General features: G+C 44.7%; 1 protein-coding gene across 2 annotated transcripts in view; it reads right to left on the bottom strand.

The window, feature by feature from the left end:
• Positions 1–13,745, bottom strand: part of Smim14 (small integral membrane protein 14) — a 41,722-nt gene extending 27,977 nt beyond the window's left edge. Inside the window, exon 1 of one of the 2 annotated variants that reach the window (XM_075943397.1) lies at positions 13,494–13,745. The gene's annotated coding sequence lies outside the window, so the exon portion shown is untranslated. Of the gene's footprint in view, positions 1–6,193; positions 6,318–13,493 lie in introns of those variants that run through there. The other variant, XM_075943398.1, reaches the window with a different exon arrangement.
• Between the last annotated feature and the right edge of the window lie 6,928 nt (positions 13,746–20,673).

Genomic DNA, 20,673 nt, shown 5'->3' with positions numbered 1-20,673 from the left:
AGAACCTTGTATGAAAAGGGGGAGTGTGGGCTGGGACGCAGGATGAGTGGGAAGAGCCTTGCCGAGCACTCATAAGGCCTAGCTTTGATCCTCAGCACTGGGTAGGCTGGGATGGAGAAGGCACTGTAGCTAAGAGCAAACCTGGTTCTGGCAGGGTTCCTGACCTCTGGTCTCAGCAGAGGTGAGGCAGCTCATACTCATGGCACTCATGGCCTCTTCCGGATTCCGAGGGTATCTGCAGGCGCATACACAACTAGAACTCAGGAAGATAATCTTCATGGTCTTCTGGCTTTCCCAGGCATCCACACACAGGAAAAAGAAGTGCACGAATTCATGGTCTTCTGGCTTTCCCAGGCATCCACACACAGGAAAAAGAAGTGCACGATCATCTCTGGCTACACAGTGAGTCCGAGGACAGCTTGAGCTACAGCTATCTCAAGAGGAAAACTGGTTCAGGTATGAAAGCAATTTCATCACCCTCAAATGTCTTGTATATGACAGGCCTTGGACAGGAAGTCACAGTGTAAATGCCACAAGGGGCTTCAGTACCCATTTGACACAGGACCAATTATGCAAATTACAACTATTTCAAGGTTACAAAGACAACTTCAGAATGCTACAAAAATTAGACAGCTAGTCCCGGGCTTTCCGTTACTTAACGACACACACTTTTTTTTTTTTTTTCCGAGACAGGGTTTCTCGTTTTCTCTGTGTAACAGTTCTGGCTGTCCTGGAACTTGCTTTGTAGACCAGGCTGGCCTCAAACGCAGAGATCCCTGTCTCTGACTCCTGAGGGCTGGGATTAAAGGCATGCACCACCACTGCCCACCTTAACGACACACTTCTGAACAACACTAGCATCTCTGCTGGGAAACAGGCAAGGAAAAGACAGACTCGAGGCTTGCCCACTACTGCTAAAAACTGCCAAAGCTGTAGTAAAGATAGTTCAATTATCAAGAAATTAAACCTATCTTATACCTAAAATATCAATTATTCTTTGCCTAGGAGTCAAAACTCCCCCAACTCCTATCATAGCAACCAATTGTAATCAATGAAAAAAGTTATCTCTGGATCGTCAAAAGTGGTTTAAATGCTATCTGCCGTCAAGCTTGACAAACAAAATTCAATCCCCAGAACCCATATTGCGGTAGAACTGTCTCCCGGAAGTTGTCCTAATTTAGACACAGATAAACACAGCTTAAAAAACAAGCAAACAAACAAAACCCACCTTATATTCTTACTTTCTGTTTTGTTTTTCAAGACAGGGTTTCTCTGTGTAGTCTTGGTTATCCTAGAACTCACACTGATGACCAGGCTGGCCTCAAACTCAAGAGACCCAGCTGCTTTAGCCACTGGAATGCTGAGATTAAAGGCGTGTGCTACCACGCCCAGTAGTATATCCTAACATTTTAAAAAGACCAAAAAAATGCAGGGCGGTGTGGCACACTCCTTTAATCCCAACACGTGAGTTCAAGGTTAGCCTGGTCTACAGAGAAACCCTGTGTATGAGGGGGGTCCCCAAACTTCAAAGGTATCCTTTTCAGAACACATATTACTGAAAAGGAAGAGAGCAATAAAAAGGACAATAAACATCTAGTTGTACAGAAGTTGAATGGAAACACAAACAGGGGCACGGCGGCTGGGAAGGCACTAAGGGACACTGGAGCAAGGTTTGGGTATATAGGCAACAAATGGCACCTTACAAGTGAGACAGGGTCTCACTATGTAGCCTTGGCTGGCTTAGAACTCATTACATAGGCCAGGTTGATCTCACACTTACAGAGATCCACCTGCTTCTACCTCCTGAGTGCTGGAATAAGAGCCTCATCCTTTGCCTCTACCTGCAAAGTGTTGGGATTATTGGGATTATAGTCACGGACTACAAGGCTGAGGTAGTATAGTGCTGAGTATCGAATCGAGGGCTCATGCGGCTAGGCAGGCACTACTGAGTTACATTCCCAGGCCCTTACCTATTTAAAGAGAGCGCTAGCTGGGCATGGTGCCTCAGATCTGCAAGGTGACCAACCTGGGCTGAACAGTGAGGTTTCAGGTCAGCCAAGGCTACACAGAAGACGCCGTCTCTAGTAAATAAATAATGGCAGGGGGAGAAATGTAAAAGAAAAGATACTGAAATAAAGAGGAAGGAACTAAGGTCCGAGAGTTTCAGTGGCTTGCCCAAAACCACACGGCACACAGAAGCGGGCCTCAAGTCCTCTCATTTCTCCTTTCCTAAAAACAATTTCGGTAATAAATCCTTAGGGACCCTAACAACAGGCAGAAGAGTTTACAGGAAGATACAGAAGAACCAACGGGCAGCCCCACCTCTGAGAGCTGAAGTACTAAAATTACTTAACACAATGTAATTTCATTCCAGCACACAAATATCTGCCCAAAGAAACATTATAAATTACTTCACCGTCCAACCTCAGCAAAAAGCTCAAAATACACACAAACACACATATCTCCTAGGCTAACTTATTTTAGTTATGTGCATGTTGTTTGTCCGTGTGTGTAGACCAGCTATGTGCAGGTGTCCAAGGTGGTCAGGTAAATGGCAGACTGGTGTCTGGGGAGGGCCTGCTCTCTGCACATTAATGGGACGTTCTCACTGCGTTACTAAGTGGCAAGAAAGGTGAAGCTCAGGGCCTCTCTCACAAGAACGCTAGCCACCTTGTGGGGCTCTCTGCCCTCATCTCCCATTCCACTTGTGACTAGACTTTCAGTGTATGAAGTAGGCACATTAGTACCATGGCAGATCACCCCTGCCCACTCCCAAAACTCACAAAATTCATGTCCTTCTCAAATATAAAACACCTCATTCCATTCTAATAGCCCCCCATCAATATTTACTCCTGTGTCAGACCAAAGTCTAAAGTCCTATCTCAGATTGCTCAGTGGGTAACGGGGCCTGTTGCCAAGACCAACACTGAGTTTGATCCTCAGACCCACACAGTGGAAGAGAAGAGACTTTCTCAAACCGTCCTCTGACCTCCACACAAGCCATCACTGCACTCATGCTCACCCCTAGATTCCTGTCACAAATGTAAACAAGTCTAGGGTCTGGAGAGATGGCTTAGTAGTTAAATACACATATCAAGTTCAATTCCTAACACCCGCATCAGGTGGTTCATAACTTCACTTCCGTGGGAACTGACATCCTGTTCTGGACTCTGTAAGCACCTGCATTCACGTGCGCACATCAATCAATGCAACATACATAATATATATAAAACTCCCATATATTAAAGACATCTGAGCTGGGCCGGGCGCGATGGCACATGCTTTTAATCTCAGCACTCAGGAGGCAGATGCAGACAGATGTCTGTGAGTTTGAAGCCAGCCTGGTCTACAGAGCAAGTTCCAAGACAGTCAGGGCTACACAGAGAAACTCTTGTCTCAAACAACCAAATAATAACAACAGTAATAAATAAATATAAATAAATAAAAAGTAAATCTGAAACCCAAAAGCTTACCTAAGTACCATCAGGCTGGGAATGCAGGTCAGGGGTACAGTTCCTGCCAAGCACAAGGCTGACTACCAACTAAACAAGGGCCACAGTCAGTGTACGGCTCATCCCGGGACAGAACGTTCAACAGACAGGAACCTGTGACAGTCAGCTATCTGTGAAGGGAAGGCTTCCATAGGAAGGCCAGCTTCCACAGAACATGCAGTCCCTCTGGAACCTGGGAGCACCACGAAGCTCCTAGGCATTCTGCCCTTCAACCTTCTGAACTCTAGGCCAGCTGATAGGAGGGCAGTCTCAGAATTTTGAAAGTGCTTTTGGGGTTGTCTATCTATGAAAGGTACCTGATCACCTGTGTCCTTATCTAAAGGCAGCCTGAGATCCAATGCTCACTACAAAACAAAACAGTCTGGCTGGCCCTGTCCTGCACTCTTCCAAACACAGGCGAGCTTTCTTAGTGCTCTCCCCATGCACAGGCTGAGCACAGGACGATTCAGGAAGCACTCTCTAAATGTAAGGCTTACCAGCAGCTCTCTCCTTAGCCCTCACCGAAATCATCCTGAAAGGATGCATTTGTTTGTCAACACAGAAGCTTCCTGCTGTGCACTTTACAAACGCCAGTGTCTATGCACAACCGCTTCCCAGCTGGGTGTTTGCTGAAGAGGCAGCCTACTCTTGCTTCCAGTTCACTCTGAGTGTGTTTGAGCTACTACAGCAAACATTTGCTCACACTCCAGAAACTAAGTCCCCTTCACAGTGGCTATGTCGATGAGACAGAAGCAGCAAACTTCTAAGGCTCTGTCTGGAGAAAGTGTGGGGAAGAGGTGCTAAGACAGGGTCTCATGCGGAAGCCTTGCCTGAGGCGCTGACCTCCTGCATCCACAGTGAAGTACTGGGGTTCAGGCTGTGTGTCACAAGAGTTCCTCCTAATAGTATCATGTGGCCAGTTAAGGTTTCAAAGATACTTTTTGAAGAAATACAGACATTCTGGATAATACAATGTTTTCAACATTGCCTTTTTTTTAGTTTTTGTTTTCGAGATACAGTTTCTTGGTGTAGCCCTGGCTGTCCTGGACAGAACTCGTTCTGTAGACCAGCCTGGCCTGGAATTCTCAGAGATCTGCCTGCCTCTGCTGGGATTAAAGGTACATACCACCAGTTCCTGGCAAGCCTTTTCTAAATGACTTTTTAATATCTGTAATTGACTCATTCCAGAAATCACTTTAGACAATTTACCAAGTCATCAAGGGGTTAGCACACAAAGTGTCTTAAAGGACTCAAGTTACTGAGAGAAATAAATCATTAGCCTTGGGGCCTTTAGTTTGTCTATAAAGCAGGACTGATAACAACAGAAACTATTCACTTTAAAGGAGTGTGCAAGGATCAAGTGAGAATTCTTTAGAGTTCTTTAGAAACTGAGAGTGGCCTGGATCTTTAACCCTCAGCTGTGTGCTGCCTTACACTGCTGACATCCTCCAGGGACTGTGGATATTATTCTCCTGCACAGGAGGGAAGGGAAGAAGAAAGTGGACTACCTATTCTGAAGTTCCACTGATTCATCCTTTCTCGCTATACTTAACTCATGGACATTCTACAAGAGTCTCTCTACCTGGTCAAGGCACAGGGGAAAAAAAATCACCATAAATGACCAAATAATGTTTCAATTAAATTAACTATTTATTTGTCTTCACTATCATTCAAGTTTCAAATTTTGAAAATAGTTCCTAAAATTTCTTCTCAAGGGTGTTTACTACTCCGGGGGGGCAAAGCTATAGTTCAGACTTGCCCACTGTGTACAAAGCCTTAGGTCCAGTCCTCAGCAATACACACATACAGGGGGAGTGGGGGCTAGAAAAGCATCATATTACAAGAAAAAAAAAATCCACACTAGTGGGGTGGTGGGGTTGTACCCAGGAGGCAAAGGCAGGTGGATCTTTGTGAGTTCAAGGCCAGCCTGGTCTACAAGAGCTAGTTCCAGGACAAACTCCAAAGCCATACAGAAATCCTGTCTAGAAAAACCACATACACACACACACAAAAAAAAAAAAAAAAGCCGGACGGTGGTGGTGGATGCCTTTAATCCCAGCACTTAGGAGGCAGGGACAGGTGGTTCTCCTGAGTTCGAGGCCAGCCTGCTCTATCAAGTGAGTTCAAGTACAGGCTCAAAAGCTACAGAGAGGGCTGGAGAGATGGCTCAGTGGTTAAGAGCATTGCCTACTCTTCCAAAGGTCCTGAGTTCAATTCCCAGCAACCACATGGTGGCTCACAACCATCTGTAATGAGGTCTGGTGTCCTCTTCTGGCCTATAGGCATACATGCAGACCGAATACTGTACCCATAATAAATAAATAAATCTTTAAAAAAAAAGCTACAGAGAAACCCTGTCTCAAAAAACAAAAACAAATAATAAAAAAAAACCAAATCCACACTAGCCACACTAGATATCTGTAATTACTCTGGACATGTTGCATACAAAGGCTAATAAAGTAGCTTTCAAGAGTTGTATTAGAATTAGTGAGCTCTATCAAATATAATGACAGCTGATTGTGATGGTGGCAGACATTGACAGATCTCTAAGACTTTGAGGCCAGCCTGGTCTACATAGTGAGTTCCAGACTAGCCAGGGCTACATAGGAAGACCCTATTTAAAACAAATAAATGAAATCAATCAATCAAACAAAAACCCAAATGTCATGGACGACAAAAGGCACTAGCCCTGAAGCACTGACCTCTGGAGTTCTGGAGTGTACGCGGTGAAGATGCTTGCTGCACCCACATCCAGCTGAAGAGCACCTTTAGGTGGGAAAGCCCAGGAGCTCTGCCCCACAGCGAGCGCAGGCAAGCGGAAAGCAGCTCCACTCTGCCCTAGCACACAGCTAACCCATCTGTGTTTTCACCGCAATTGAAAAAAAGCAAAAAGGGAAATGAAAATCCCGTATGAAAATAAGCAACAGGGGAAAACTTTCTCCAAAATAAAAGCACTCTCATTAAAAATATTACTAAATACATGTGTATAAGCTCCACTCTACAACTAAATGCTGGTTTAGAAAAATATGCATGTTTTCAGAGCTGATTATTTTAAAACAACACATACTTCAAATTAAAAACTTTCAAATAAGTCATCCTGCCACTCCAGGAAAAAAACAAATGGAAAGAGCTCTCCTCAGAGGCAGTTTCTAATACAAGCTTTCTTGTGGATTTTCTAAGCACATCCCAGTATATGCATACTGCTTAGATTTTCTGAATTACAATTAATCTCATTTTGAGTCATTAAAATGTTCTAAATATGGTTTGTTTTATACTTATTTGTTATTACTTTTTTAAGAATTTATTTATCTACTATGTCTAATGCTTTGCCTGTATATGCCTGCAGGTCATAAAAGGGCACCAGATCTCATGACAGAGGGTTGTGAGCCACCATGTGGGTGCCGAGAACTGAACTCAGAACCTCTGGAAGAAAAGCCAGTGCTCTTAATCTCTAAGCCATCTCTCCAACTCTTTTATTTTTCCCCCCAGCTTTACTGTGTAGCTGCCTGGGATGAAACTCACCAGGTACATCAAACTGGTTTCAAAATCAAGAGATCTGCCTTTCTCTGGCACCTGAGTGCCGAGATCAAAGATGTGCCACCACACCCTGGTATGGCTTGTTTTATAATTAAACTGCTTGCTGCAATTCTTCAAAGTTTGAGTTAACATGGTTGCTCGTGGTATTATTTATAAGCATCGAAATTACTTTCATTCCCAGAATGAACTAAAAACTTCAAGCGATTTTATTTAAAACATTTTATGACATAAAGCCAGTTGAAAACATGTTTAGTGGGTCTAACATGGAGCTTAACGAGAGAGTCTTTCCATAGCTTATAAGAGGCCTTCCATTCAATTTCTAGCACTGACAGAAGAGAGAAGGAAGGAAGTTAAGAGGCTACCATGGGCTATATTGAGATTTTCTCAAAAAACAAAACAAAGCAATAAAACAAACAGAAAGTGCTGGAGAGATGGCTCAGCAGTTAAGAGCATTGGCTACTCTAGATTCTAGAGGACCCAGTTTTGATTCCCAACACCTACATGGTGCCTCACAGCCATCAGTAACTCCAGTTCCAGGGGATCTAATGCCCTCTTCTCAGGCACCAGGCACTTACACAGTGCACAGACAGACAAAGCAAAACATCCATACTCATAAAATAAAAATAACAATTAAAAAACACGAGACAAAAACGCAGTTGGTTTTAAATGTTACTGCCCATTGTAACTTTGCAGTAACAAGTGCATGAGATAGATGGAGAAATACAGGGCTGCTAATAGAAGCCCAAGGTCCCTAAGTGAGGCCAGAGCTGGCCAGCAGCATGTGTGACCTAAGCCTCCTTGGAAAGGGCGAGGCTAACAAGACAGAAGACTTAGAACACCAGTCTCATTTGCAAAAGGTCTTGCTCTGAGAACTCTGGAGTTTATGCTTGTCCTAGGCAGTCCAAAGAGTAAGACACTCACATCAACAGATGCAGAAACAAATGACCTCATCGTCAAGGATATCTTTTTGATGGGAAGAAGATAAAGAAATGCACAAGGAAGAAAAAAACACTCCAACTGATTTCAAGCTACCTGTAGGCTCACAGAGCAAAGCAAGAGGACCTGGGAGGTTTCAGGGTCTTCTGTTGTTGTTGCTGCTGCTCCGTTAGAAACAATGCCTCACTATGCTGCCTATGCTAGTCTCAAATAGTCCTCCTACCTCAGCATCCTGAGTAACCAGAAATAGAGTTATGCTTAGAGTATTTCTCAAAATCGTCTCCTAACTCTGCAACTCCAGGCAAATACAGCAGCAACAAAAACTTCTCCAAAAAAAAAAATATATATATATATATATATATATATATATATATATATATATATATATATATATATATCTTCCAGGTAGACTGCAAATAGGACAGAAAATACTATCTGTCCTTAATGAAAACCCAGTTTAGGGCTGGAGAGATGGTTTGTCAGTGAAAAGCACTGGCTGCTTTTGTAGAGGACTGACACCAACATGGTGAACAAGTCCAGTTCCAGGGGATCCAGTGCTATCTTCTGACCTCTGTGAGTGCTGCAATATACCCATATGCATACAATAAATACATCTTAACAGCAAACAACCCAGCTTAGTGAAAGTTGTGTGTGCGGCTCTAAACGCTGTAGCTCACAAGCAGCGAGACAAGCAGAGGAAGCACAGAACTGGGCTTCAACCATTCACTATGTCTCAGTGTATTCATCTGTAAGATGTGGGTAGGAACACTTACACCTAGGTTGCTCTGCAGCTACATGAAAAATAAAGAGTAATACTTAGCATTGTAACCTTATCTAACATACTGTTCCCCCAAATCAGAACTAGTATAAAAGAACTATCTTCCAGAAAAAGAGACATAAAACACCAAGAAACATTCTCAAACTTGAACAGTAAAATAAAATCACCCAAAGGGTTTGTTGAAAGTGCAAATTTGGAGCTGGGTGTGGTGGTTCATGTCTGTAATTACACTGGGGAAGCCTCTGGGGGAAAGAGACGGGAAGACTTCCAGTTAACCAAGGCCAGCCCTCGCTATGGAGACGCCACCTCAAAAAAAAAAAAAAATACAAAGCCTGGTGGAAGAAGTAGGATCAGAAGTTTAAGACAGGTCCCAGGTCAGCCTAGGCTACATAAAACCCCTCCAAAAAAAAAAAAAACAAGGTCTGGGCACAAGGGCCTAGGTTAAATTTCCAACACTACAGAAAAGTGGATTGGAGGAGAATACAGATTCTGGGAACCAATCTCTCTAAGGTTCCATAGGTCTAAAATAGAATGAGAATGTTTTCTGACTCAAACACCAAGGATTAAAAGTGTCCTATAAGAAGCTGAACATTAGTCTTCTGAGAAAGAACAGGCCTAAAGAAGAGCACAGATACGTACGTCCACAGTTCATCCAGCCAACAGTCAGAGTTCCAGTATACAAACCTGAAGCACTGCCATCAGACGCAGAATTTATCCCTTGAGACAGGGTTGCTCTGTGTAGGCCTGGCTGTCTTGGAACTTAACCTGTAGACCAGGCTGGCCTCGAACTCACTGAGATCCACCTGCCTCTGCCTCCCAAGAGCTAGGGTGAAAGGGGTCCACACCACCTTTCAGCTTGAAATAGAAAAAAAACCCTGAAAATTAAGGCAATCCACGTAGTAGGAAATGCTGTGAATAAAATGAAAAAAAAAAAAAGAATAGAGAAATGATGTCATTTCTCGGGAAAGCCGACATCTGAGCTACAACCTGAATGACAGAAATGAATTGGCTAAAGCAAACTGGGAGAATACTGAAGCCCCAGGGTACAGGAAGAGCAAAGACCTTAAGTCAGCTCCAACACTAGCATCACACACAACAAAAGGGATGGAAAGCGGAAATATTCTGATGCAGCCAGACTCCTGTACAGGACTAGGTAGAATCCAGGCACACAAGCATGGTAAGAAAGGAAGGCAGAGGCGAGGAGGAGTGTTTGCATGTGTGTGCCTGCGCGTGTGTATGTGTGTATCTCTGTGTGTGCGACAATCTAACTTACATTTTAAGGAATCTCTTAGGTTGCTATGGGAGAAAGCACAGTAAGCAGCCGATGTTGAAGAGAAGCCAGCAAGTTACTTCAGTTGACCACATAAGAGATGGGGACAGTCTAGCAAGGATGGCAGCAACAGGGTGGGGAAAGAATACATACAGTGTGCTATAACTTCTTTTAATTAAAGGGGCTAGAGAAATGGCTCAGCCATTAAGAGCACTTGCTACTTGTCCAAAAGACCCAGTTTGATTCCTAATCCCCTTGTCTGGCATTAGGTCATAACCAAACTCACAACCGCTCCAGCACAAGGGAGTCCAATATTCTCCTCTGGCTTCCTTTGGCACACAGATGCACATGCACACGCGCACACACACACACACACACACACAGAGATGCACATTTCACAAATGTAAAAATTTTGTGAAAAAAAAAAAGACTTGTAAAAATTAATGAAAACTGAACCGAGTCAGAGTGTACTAAGCCTGTGGAATTAGTTATTCAGGAGATAATGACAATAGAAACTTATAGGTCTTAAGAAAGCTTCTAAGACAGAAGCCCGAATTGCATTAGCAGATTTAGGATACTTCATGGTACTTAGCCTTTGAAGCTGGGGTGAAGAGGGCATTCTCCTTTGGCATCAGTAGCTAGAAAGAACAAAAACCCTGTACCAGAAAGCACACTCCCAATGCTAATGAAGTACATTAAGTGTTCTGAGCAAAGTAAAATAGCTCCAGGGCCTCTGGGCTGGGGTGCTAACAGCTCCTCTGCAGTTGGAATGCTATAACTAAGGATTGCACATAAACTTACCTGACTGGAACCACTAAATCAGACTTTTCTCAGATTCCACATTGCACTCGCTCCCTTGAGACTTTAACAAGTGAAACCTCACATGTCACTCCATGTCTATTGAGTTCTTAAATCTAACATCATCGCCAAAGAGACATGGGAGGAAAAATTTCAGAACCATGGCATTAATAGCTGTTTCTGGGTGGTGGCACAGACAATGCACGCCTTTAATCCCAGCACTAGGGAGGCAGAGGCAGCCAGATCTCTGTGAGCTCGAAGCCAGCCTGGTCTACACAGCAAGTTTTCAAAACCCTGTTTAGAAAAATCAAAAATCAAACAAACAAACAAAAAAAAAACTATTGTTTTTTTCAACAGTGGATTTTACCTGAAAAGGTCCACAGTCCATAGCTGCAAAAAAATGGATGAATGGATAGATAGACAGATAGATAGATAGAAAGAATTATTTATTTTGGGGGGTGGCAGTTGCAGGTAGTCGGTGGTACATGTCTTTAATCCTAGCACTTAGGTGGATCTCCGAGTTTGAGATCAGCCTGGTCTAGAGTGAGATCCAAGACAGCCAGCAATGTCTACACAGAGAAACCATGTCTCTAAAACATAAAAAAAAAAATAAAAATAGCCGAGCAATGGTGGCGCATGCCTTTAATCCCAGCACTTGGGAGGCAGAGGCAGGCGGATCTCTGTGAGTTTGAGGCCAGCCTGGTTTGAGGAGCTAGTTCCAGAACAGGCTCCAAAGCTACAGTGAAACCCTGTCTTGAAAAACCAAAAAGAAGAAAGAAAGAGACAGAGAGAACGCCAGTATAAGAAGCCCACAGAAAAAAGCAAATGCATGGTTGGGGGGAGGATGGCTCCAGAGTTAAGAGCATTAGCTGCTCTTGCAGAGAACCTGGGTTCGGTTCCCAGCACCTGTAACTCCAGTCCCATGAATTTAACACTTCCTGGGCACTCAGGAACACACAAGATGCACAGACATAATATAGGCAAAATACCCATATACATTAAATCAAAATAAATAAATTTATTTTTTAAAAAACAATGCAGTGGTGGTACTCGCCTTGGCTGAGGCAGACAGATCTTTGTGAGCTCAGGTCAGTCTGGTCCACAGAGTGAGTTCCAGAACAGCCGAGGCTACACAGAGAAATCCTGTCTCCAAAAAACAAAAACAAAACAAAAAAGCAAATGCAGCACGATAGCATATTTTTATAAAACAAATGCAAAAGTATTTGGAAGGATATAAACTAACATCTGGGAAGTTGAGTGGCAGAATTATTATTTTCTCCTCATGTACGTCTAACATTTTCTCCACTCATCAAAAAAAACATGTCATACAAGCAAAAATAATGTTTTAGGATAGTACAAAGTGTTTTTTTTCTTTTAAGCTAAAAAGGGGGAAGTGCAAAAACAAAACAAACAAACAAACAAAATTCCCTGTATCTGTAGCAAGAGCATTCCAAGTATGGTAAAAATAAAATTTAAAAAAAGCCCATGACCTACACAGAAGGAAAAGATTTGGTAACAGGTCCGTTACTGCCCTAGGCCATGCACTTCAAAGAGAATCTAAATTCCTAAGACTTCTTCCCAGATTTGATGGAAAGCAATCAGACTTTTTTTTTTTCCCCGTTCTTTCCTACCGCTTACCACAGAAACACTTCCACTAAAGGATCTGGGAGAGGGGAAGATGTCCCTTTTTAAACCGCGCTGGGTCACCCAAGTTTGGTTTCTGGTCTGAGAACAGAGGGCAGCAGAAGGGTGGGCGACCACACTAAAGGAATCTGCGTGAGCGTTGAGTCACCTGAAGCGCTGAAGCGCATGCAGCTGCTTTCCCTAACCTCCACATCAGACCAGGGCAGCAAGAATGCTTCCTAAGCGTCTCCAGACTCAACACTTGGAAAATTGCAGCTTTTCCAAATTGTTGTACGAAAAGCTACTAGCAGTTTCTGACAAGACAGCAAAAAGATGGGGAGGGTCTCTTCTACAAATGCAGGTATAAATGCTTCCTGGGGCTCATCCGGCGCTCCAGACGGAAACCCAAGACATTCCATTAAGACCACATTCTCTGTTTTTCCAACTGGGGCAACTGAAAACATCCTGCCGCCTCTCTACGGTTAGCAAGTATCATCTTGGCTAAAATCCCAACGTTTAAACAGCTACTTCAGAAAACTTCGGCTTTAAGCAGCGACTCGGATCTCAAGCCCTTGCCAGGCTATCGCCCTGCATTCCTTCCAATAACGGTGTTGCCGCTACCTGCTCATTTTCAGCCCAGTTCCCCATACAGAGCCCACAGGAAAGGGGACTCTTTTAAATCCGCAGCACAATGGAGGCTAAAAGGAGCTGTGGCTTTCAGGATGGCAGCTATCAGACACCACAACAAAGGCCCGCGTCCGGGTGACTTCATCGGACCCACCAGGCGAACGCTACCGCCCGACTTTCGGGGTTACTGTCCCAAATCCCTGCACGCCCACGCTGCCTATCGGGCCCCGAAAGTGAGAGCACCCGGAGTGCGGGTGCCCGTCCAGCCCAGCGGCAGGCTGCCCGGCCGGCGGCCGCGGGCTCCCCGGGTGCAGCGCCCAGCCGGAGCTGCGCTCTCTGTCGCAGCGGTCCCCGGGAGCGCGCGGGCATAGAAATAGAAGCGACGACGCGAAGACGGTCGCCGAGGAGGGTGGTGGGCCAGGGGGACACTCACCCGCCCAAACAAGCGGCGGGCGGGGAGGGTGGCAGCCGGGAGCGTTCCGGACGCCGCTGTCGCTGCCGCTGCTGCTGGCCGCCGCCGGCCTCCTCCCCTCTGTTTGGATTCCACAGACCACGTCACTCTTAGCCACGAGACCCGGATCTGCCGGCTCCCGAGGGCGGCGCAACAGATTGCAGCGCCCCGAGCCGCCCGTGACCCCGCCGAGTGAGCATGCGCGTGTCGCGCTGGCTGCCGGCGTCGGAGGGGGGCGGCTCCCTCAGCTTCGGCGCTGACGTGCGTGGGCGCGCCGAGCGCGGAGGGGGGAGTTCCGGTGGGGAGGGGTGGGGCTGCTGCACTGTGAAGGAAGGGCGCGGGGGGCCGTCAGATTGTCCCACGTCGTCTCCGTGTGTTTACCGTCGTCTGACGTCTGCGTCCGCGTGCTGCGGGACTGGCTTCCGTCCTCCGCAGTGTTTAGTCACACGTAGGTGGAGGTGCGCGTGAATTGGTGTCTGCTGAGACCCGGTCTACCTGCAGAGGTGATGACCCACGTGAACATCGGAACTCGCCGATGACAGAAGCGCGTCAACCGTGGGGGTTTGAGTGATCCCGATGACGCTCCAAACAGTGTTGGGCCGGGAGGGCCGGGAAAGCAGACCTAAATGAAGCTCGGCTTTAACGTTAAGGTGTCAGAAGCCAGGTGTGGTGACGCAACAGCACAGGGGGTGGGGCAGTGGTTCCTGCACAACCAGGGCTACACAGAGAAACCGTGTGTGTGTGTGTGTGTGTGTGTGTGTGTTTTGGGGGCGGGGGTGCGATTCGAGGTCAGCCAGTGCGATATAGAATCTCAATTTTTGTAAAAAAAAAAAAAAATGAGAGGAACCCAAGCCAAAGGAGAGTAAGTAGCTTCCTTAATTGGGCTAGGGAGCCTAGGAAGTAGTATTTCAACAATCCAAAGACAACTTTTCACACCTATGTAAGGAAACAAGAAAGGTCTGGAAACAGCAAATAGAAGTGTGGGGCCTGGTAAGCAAAAGCATCTTTGCAAGCAGTTGGGGAAGTCTTAATTCTGCATGTAGTCTAAACGACTTCAAGAAACTGTGGACAAACTAAGAGTATTGTGATAAGTAAACAGAAGAAAAAAAATATTCTCAGAATTTAAAGTCTGGACAAAAATAATGACTTGAGAAAACATCTACATACAACTACTTCCTTTTCTTCCCTAATATGTTAAAATGGAAACAAAGAAACATGACCCTTTAAAACAGTGTTGTCCAGTCTGCATGCAGCTACGTGGTTCATAGTTTCTGGATTCTAATGAGGTAGGGTCTGCACACTTTGGTAAGGTTACAAGTAACACAAGAAAACAAACACCGAAGCTCTGGCTTGGCTACACTGTAACCACAAGGAGTCTTTGAAACCGGGCGGTGGTGGCGCATGTCTTTAATCCCAGTACTCGGGAGGCAGAGGCCGGCATGGTCTGAAAAGCCAGTACCAGGACAGGTTCCAGTGCTACTCAGAGAAGCCCTGTCCTGAAAAATAAATAAATAACAACAACAACAACAAAAAAATAGAAACCCTCATTCTCAGTTACTGAGTTAAAAACAAAATTGGCTGGGCAGTGGTGGTGCAGGCCTTTAATCCCAGCACTCAGGAGGCAGAGGCAGGTGGATCTCTGTGAATTTGAGGTCAGTCTGATCTACAGAGTGAGTTCCAGGACAGCCAGGGCTGTTTTACGGAGAAACCTGTCAAAAGAAAAACCAGAAAAAAAACCAGCGGTGGTGTACACCTTTAATTCCAGGATTTGAGAGGAAGAAGTAGGCAGATCTCTGAGTTTGAGGCCACCCGGGTCTACGGATCAAGTTCCAGGACAGACAGGGCAACACAAAGAACTTATCTTGAAAGACAAAAGCAATAACAACAAAAAAATTGGAATCCATCACTACACTTCTAACTTGCACTGAACTTGGCCAGCACGCACCCTGACAGCCAGGCTTCTGAGACTAGCATCCAACCGTGAGCCCTAGCCTAGGAGGGAAGCTGAGAGCTGAAGGCACTTGAGCAGTTTCTGCTCTTTGGTCCCCTACCCTACATGACAATTGATTTCTGGCAAGGGAGTGTCAGGTAGGCTTCAGAGGCACATGGGATGGCAATGCCAGGGCTGTGGCTGACTCAGGGCCCGGTCCAGTTCTCCGGTGAAGGCCTGAGAGGCCGCTGCCCAGACAACCCCTGCAATGAAGCACCCTGTCAGCTGCTAGGAAGATGTGCCAGGCCTTTGTAAAGATGGTTGCAGGATTGTTCTAGGCAGCTGATTGGGAACGGGAGCTCCTGACATTGAGATATGAACATCTTCTAAATCCATCTTCAAAAGAGGAAAAATAAACAGACTTTGTATTTAAAAAGAATAGATGAGAAGCAGATGTCTACTTGCCAAGCAAACAAACACACCACTGACCCTGACAACCCAGCTGGAGATCTACTTTTTTGTTTTATTTTTACTTTATTCCGTAAACTCCTCTATTATTTTCTTTGCTATCTGCATGAAATATTTTCAGAGATTCTACATCCACCAAGTAACCCTATCTACTTCATGCAATCCTAGCATTTTATGAAAACAGCATTTCTTTTATAATTTACTTTATGTGCATTGGTGTTTTGCTTCCAGGTATGTCTGTGTATGGGTGTCGAATCTCTTGGAACTGGAGCCACAGACAGTTCTGAGCTGCCATGTGGCTGCTGGGAATTTAACCACCATCCTCTGGAAGAGCAGCCAGTGCTCTTAACCCCTGAGCCATCTCACCAGCCCCCAAAGACAGCATAATTGCTCCTATCCTGTTGGATGCTCTTGACATTTCTTTCTTTTTCATGACAGGCTTTCTTTGTGTAGTCCTGCTGTCCTGGAACTCACTCTGTAGATCAGGCTGACCTAGAACTCAGAGATCTACCTGCCTCTGCCTTCTGTGTGCTGGGATTAAAGGTGTGCATCACCACACCCTGGGCACCCAATCCATCTTCCTTGTTTTTCTTCTACATAAGTATATGCTGTCAAAATTTAAATTTACTGGAATAAATTTCCTAAGATTTATTTCGTTTTTAACATCCTTACTGAAGTATAATTCACATAAAATTTTGCCTCCCCCCCCCAAAGAGGCCTCGAACTCACAGAACAGAGATCCACCTGACTTCCAAATGCTGGGATTAAAGTCATGCACCACCACTGCCCGGCTAACTTCTGTCCTTTCAATGGTATAATTTCCAGGATATTTTTAATTCAGAATTTTACAACTAACAAGCTTTAAATATAGCATATTTTCATTACATATTAGCATTTGAATTAAATTTTACAGACATGTATTTGTTTCAAGGGTTTTATCCCCCCAAAATATCTTAACTATTTTTTTCTTGGTTGAATGATTTCTTTTTGAAAGAGGAGATTGAATAAAAGACCAATTTTAAAAGTTTTTTTTTTTAAAGTTGGAGAATAAGTATGTTAGGAGGTAGTAGAGAATAACCTTTAAGAGATCGGTCCCTAATGGCTGTAGAGATGGTTTAGCAGAGATGGCTCCGCAGTTAAGAGCACTAGCTGCTCTTCCAGAGGACCCAATTCAATTCCCAGAGTGCTGGGATTAGAGAGGTGTGCCACCAGAACCAGATTTAGGCCTGATCGCTTTTTTTAAAATATATTTATTTTTATTTTGGTGTTTTGCTGCATGTATGTCTGTGTGAGGGTGCCAGATCCCCTGGAATGGGAGTTACGGGCAGATGTGAGCTGCCAACGGGCAGATGTGAGCTGCCATGTGGGTGCAGGGACTTGAACCTGGGCAGTGGTGGCATGTGCCTTTAATCCCAGCACTTGGGAGGCAGAGGGAGGTGAATCTCTGTGAGTTCAAAGCCAGAAGGGGTTTCTCTATAGCTTTGGAGCCTGTCCCGGAACTAGCTCTTGTAGACCAGTCTTTTCTTGATTATCATACAAAAGCTAGTTATTTTGTCTAATCATATAAATGAAAATTAGTATCTCTATAATAATACTCTCCATTTAAAGTTTACTAAAATAAATTCCTAATGGTGAAATTGGGCCAACTGATTCTTTCCATGGGTAGAATAAAGTTTTTTGCTTATATTAGGGTTCGTAACAGGAACAAAATTACAGTTATGAAGTAGCCATGATGTGGTTGGAGGTCACCACAACATGAGGAAATTAAATGGTTGCAGCATCAGGAAGGTTGAGAACCGCAGAACTAAAGGCATGCGCACTGTGTGGGACACCTTAATGTGATTATTTTTCCTTAGAGACAAGTTTTCTCTGTGTAGCCCTGGATGTCCTAGAACTTTCTCTAGAACAGGCTTGTCTGGAACTCAGAGATCCACCTACTATTAGGATTATACTGGCCTTCCCTGTCAGTACCCTCTCTTTTTAAGAGTCAAGCTCTGCCCACCCTCAGTTTCTCTTCGCGCCCTAAGGCAAACCTCTTCCCCACCCTCTCCTATCTCTCCACTGTTCTTCTGCCTCTCCCCTCCTCCTCTCTCTTCTCTCTCCCTTTCTGTTTCTCTCATCTCCTCTCACCCTTCTTCCTCGGTACTCTCCCAAACCTTTCCAGTACCCTCTTGCTAAATAAAACTTCATACTCCCCAAGCTCTCTGCATGGCGTGTTCTGTGTCCCGCATGGTCCCCGACTTGCCAAAGTCCCTCTCAGGCCGAAATCTTAGACCTATCTTTGCACACCACTGATGGGTGTACCTGTAAGTGTCACACAGGGAAGCGCCAATTCAGTTTGACTTTGTCAACCTGGATCAGATTTCGGGGAATCTAATGCCGGGCAGTTCATTGTCGGCATATTTAAAACACTGTACCATTCGAGAAAAGGTTTGCTGGCAACAGTCAGTCCAATCCAGGTTCGTGCACAATAAAGCTTAAGGTGTAACTAAGCAGAGACTTTGACGAACTACACGTGACCTTGATGGGGGGGGGGTGTTCTCTGGCTACAAGGCCTAGAAGCTAGTGTGGTCTCCGACCAATAGCATTAGAGACCAGAAAGAACACGTGGCGTCTCCTAAGGACTGGTAAGGAAGGGTCCACGGAGGGAAGAGTCTGGAATAATCAATCATTCTGGGGAATTGGGGCGAGGTCTGCCTTTATAGCAAAAGGTGGGTGAGGTCTGCCTCTACGTAGCAAAATGGTCACGCGGTTGTTAAAAAATCTCCTCCCAGCCTTCTGGGCAGGAAAGCAGGTTATTATCTCCTCGTTGAGCAGAGGCCCCTGTGTGTTCAACATTCCCGGTTTTCCTTAGGGCTTCTTTGTGAATACAGGGCCTCTGTGCCCCCAGCATGCCATCACCCCCAGCCCGGCGATTTTTCTGTGTGTTTATTTGGAAGACTGGTTTACATGCATGACACATGTGCATGTAAAAGCCAAAGGAGAAGTCAGAGTTAGTTCTCACCTTTCCCACATGAGTGGGGATTGAGGTCTTTAGACTCAGCCATTTTATCTGCTGAACCATTTCACCTGCAAGTTCCTTTTTGAGGCGGGGAGGGATTTTAAGACAGGGTTTCTTTATGTAGCTTTGGAGCCCATCTTAGATATCACTCTGTAGAGCAGGCTGGCCTCAGACTCACAGAGATCTGCCTACCTCTGCCTCCTTAGGGCATGTGCCATCACCATCCAGCCAAAATTTCTTAAATACAGCCCAGGCTGGTTTGGAACTCAAGATCTTTCTAAATACTCCCTCCCTTAGCGTAATGAACTTACAGGTTTAGACCACCCTACCAGTTCATATGAATGTTTTTTTTTTTTTTAGGAAATTTGAAATATTGCCAAATTGATTGTCAAAACACACTTCCCAGTTTACATGTCTAACAGCAGTAGTTAAGAGCACTTGTACCAGATGTTCTTTTTAATACAATTTCTCTTTGGGGCTGGTCAGATGACTCAGCAGATGCCGGGTGGTGGTGGCGCACACCTTTAATCCCAGCACTCAGGAGGCAGAGGCAGGTGGATCTCTGTGATTTTGAGACCAGCCTGGTCTACAAGAGCTAGTTCCAGGACAGGCTCCAAAGCTACAGAGAAACCCTGTCTTGGAAAAAAAACAAAAAAGCAAAGCAAAACAAACCCCAAAAACAGCAGTTAGGAGTTTGCTGCTCTTACAGAGGTTTTAAATTCGATTCCCAGCACCCCCCTTGGTCAGCTCACCATCTTCTGTAACTCCAGCTTCAGGTGACCCAACACCACCTTCTGGCCTCCATAAACCTTGTAGTAACATTTACTAACTTACACACATACACATGTAATTTAAAATGATTTTTAAAATTTACAATCATTTAAAAAATCTTTGAAAAATAAAGGTATTTCTCTAATGTAGTATCCAAGTAATTGGATTTTTTGTTAGTTTTTCAAGACAGGGTGTCTCTGTATAACAGCCCTAGCTGCCCAATTTCACCATTAGGAATTTATTTTAGTAAAATAAGTTTAAATGGAGAGTATTATTATAGATTTACTAATTTTCATTTATATGATTAGACAAAATAAAGAACTAGCTTTTGTATGATAATCAAGAAAAGACACATACATTATATCTTAGGGTCTAAAAGTATTAAAGATATAAAGTAATAGTCTGAGGAAACTAGCATTACATTATGTGCTCCTGGAATTGGATGGGGCAAAATGAGTGACTTCCTTTTTATTTATCTGTGTGTATGAATCAAATTTTTTCATATCTACATATTACTTTTCTTTTTTGTTTTGTTTTGTTTTTTGTTTTTCAAGACAGGGTTTCTCTGTAGCTCTGGAGCCTGTCCTGGAACTAGCTCTTATAGATTAGGCTGGCCTTTGAACTCATGGAAATCCACCAGCCTCTGCCTCCTGAATGCTGGTATTAAAGGCATGCACCACCACTGCCTGGCTTGTTTTGTTTTTCAAGACAGGGCAATTGTGGCACAGGTCTTTAATCCTTGCAAGCACTTGGGGGTTCGAGGCCAGCCTGGTCTACAGAGTGAGTTCCAGGACAGCCAGGGCTGTTATACAGAGAAACCCTGTCTCTGAAAAAAGCAAAACAAACAAACAAACAAAAACAAAAAACAGCCGGGCGGTGGTGGCGCACGCTTTTAATCCCAGCACTCGGGAGGCAGAGGCAGGTGGATCTCTGTGAGTTCGAGGCCAGCCTGGTCTACAAGAGCTAGTTCCAGGACAGGAACCAAAAGCTAC

The sequence above is a fragment of the Microtus pennsylvanicus genome, chromosome 12 (genome assembly GCF_037038515.1).
Source record: "Microtus pennsylvanicus isolate mMicPen1 chromosome 12, mMicPen1.hap1, whole genome shotgun sequence".
Taxonomy (NCBI): domain Eukaryota; kingdom Metazoa; phylum Chordata; class Mammalia; order Rodentia; family Cricetidae; genus Microtus; species Microtus pennsylvanicus.
Note: the sequence above shows the minus strand (reverse complement) of the source record. Positions and strands in the feature narration are given on the sequence as shown.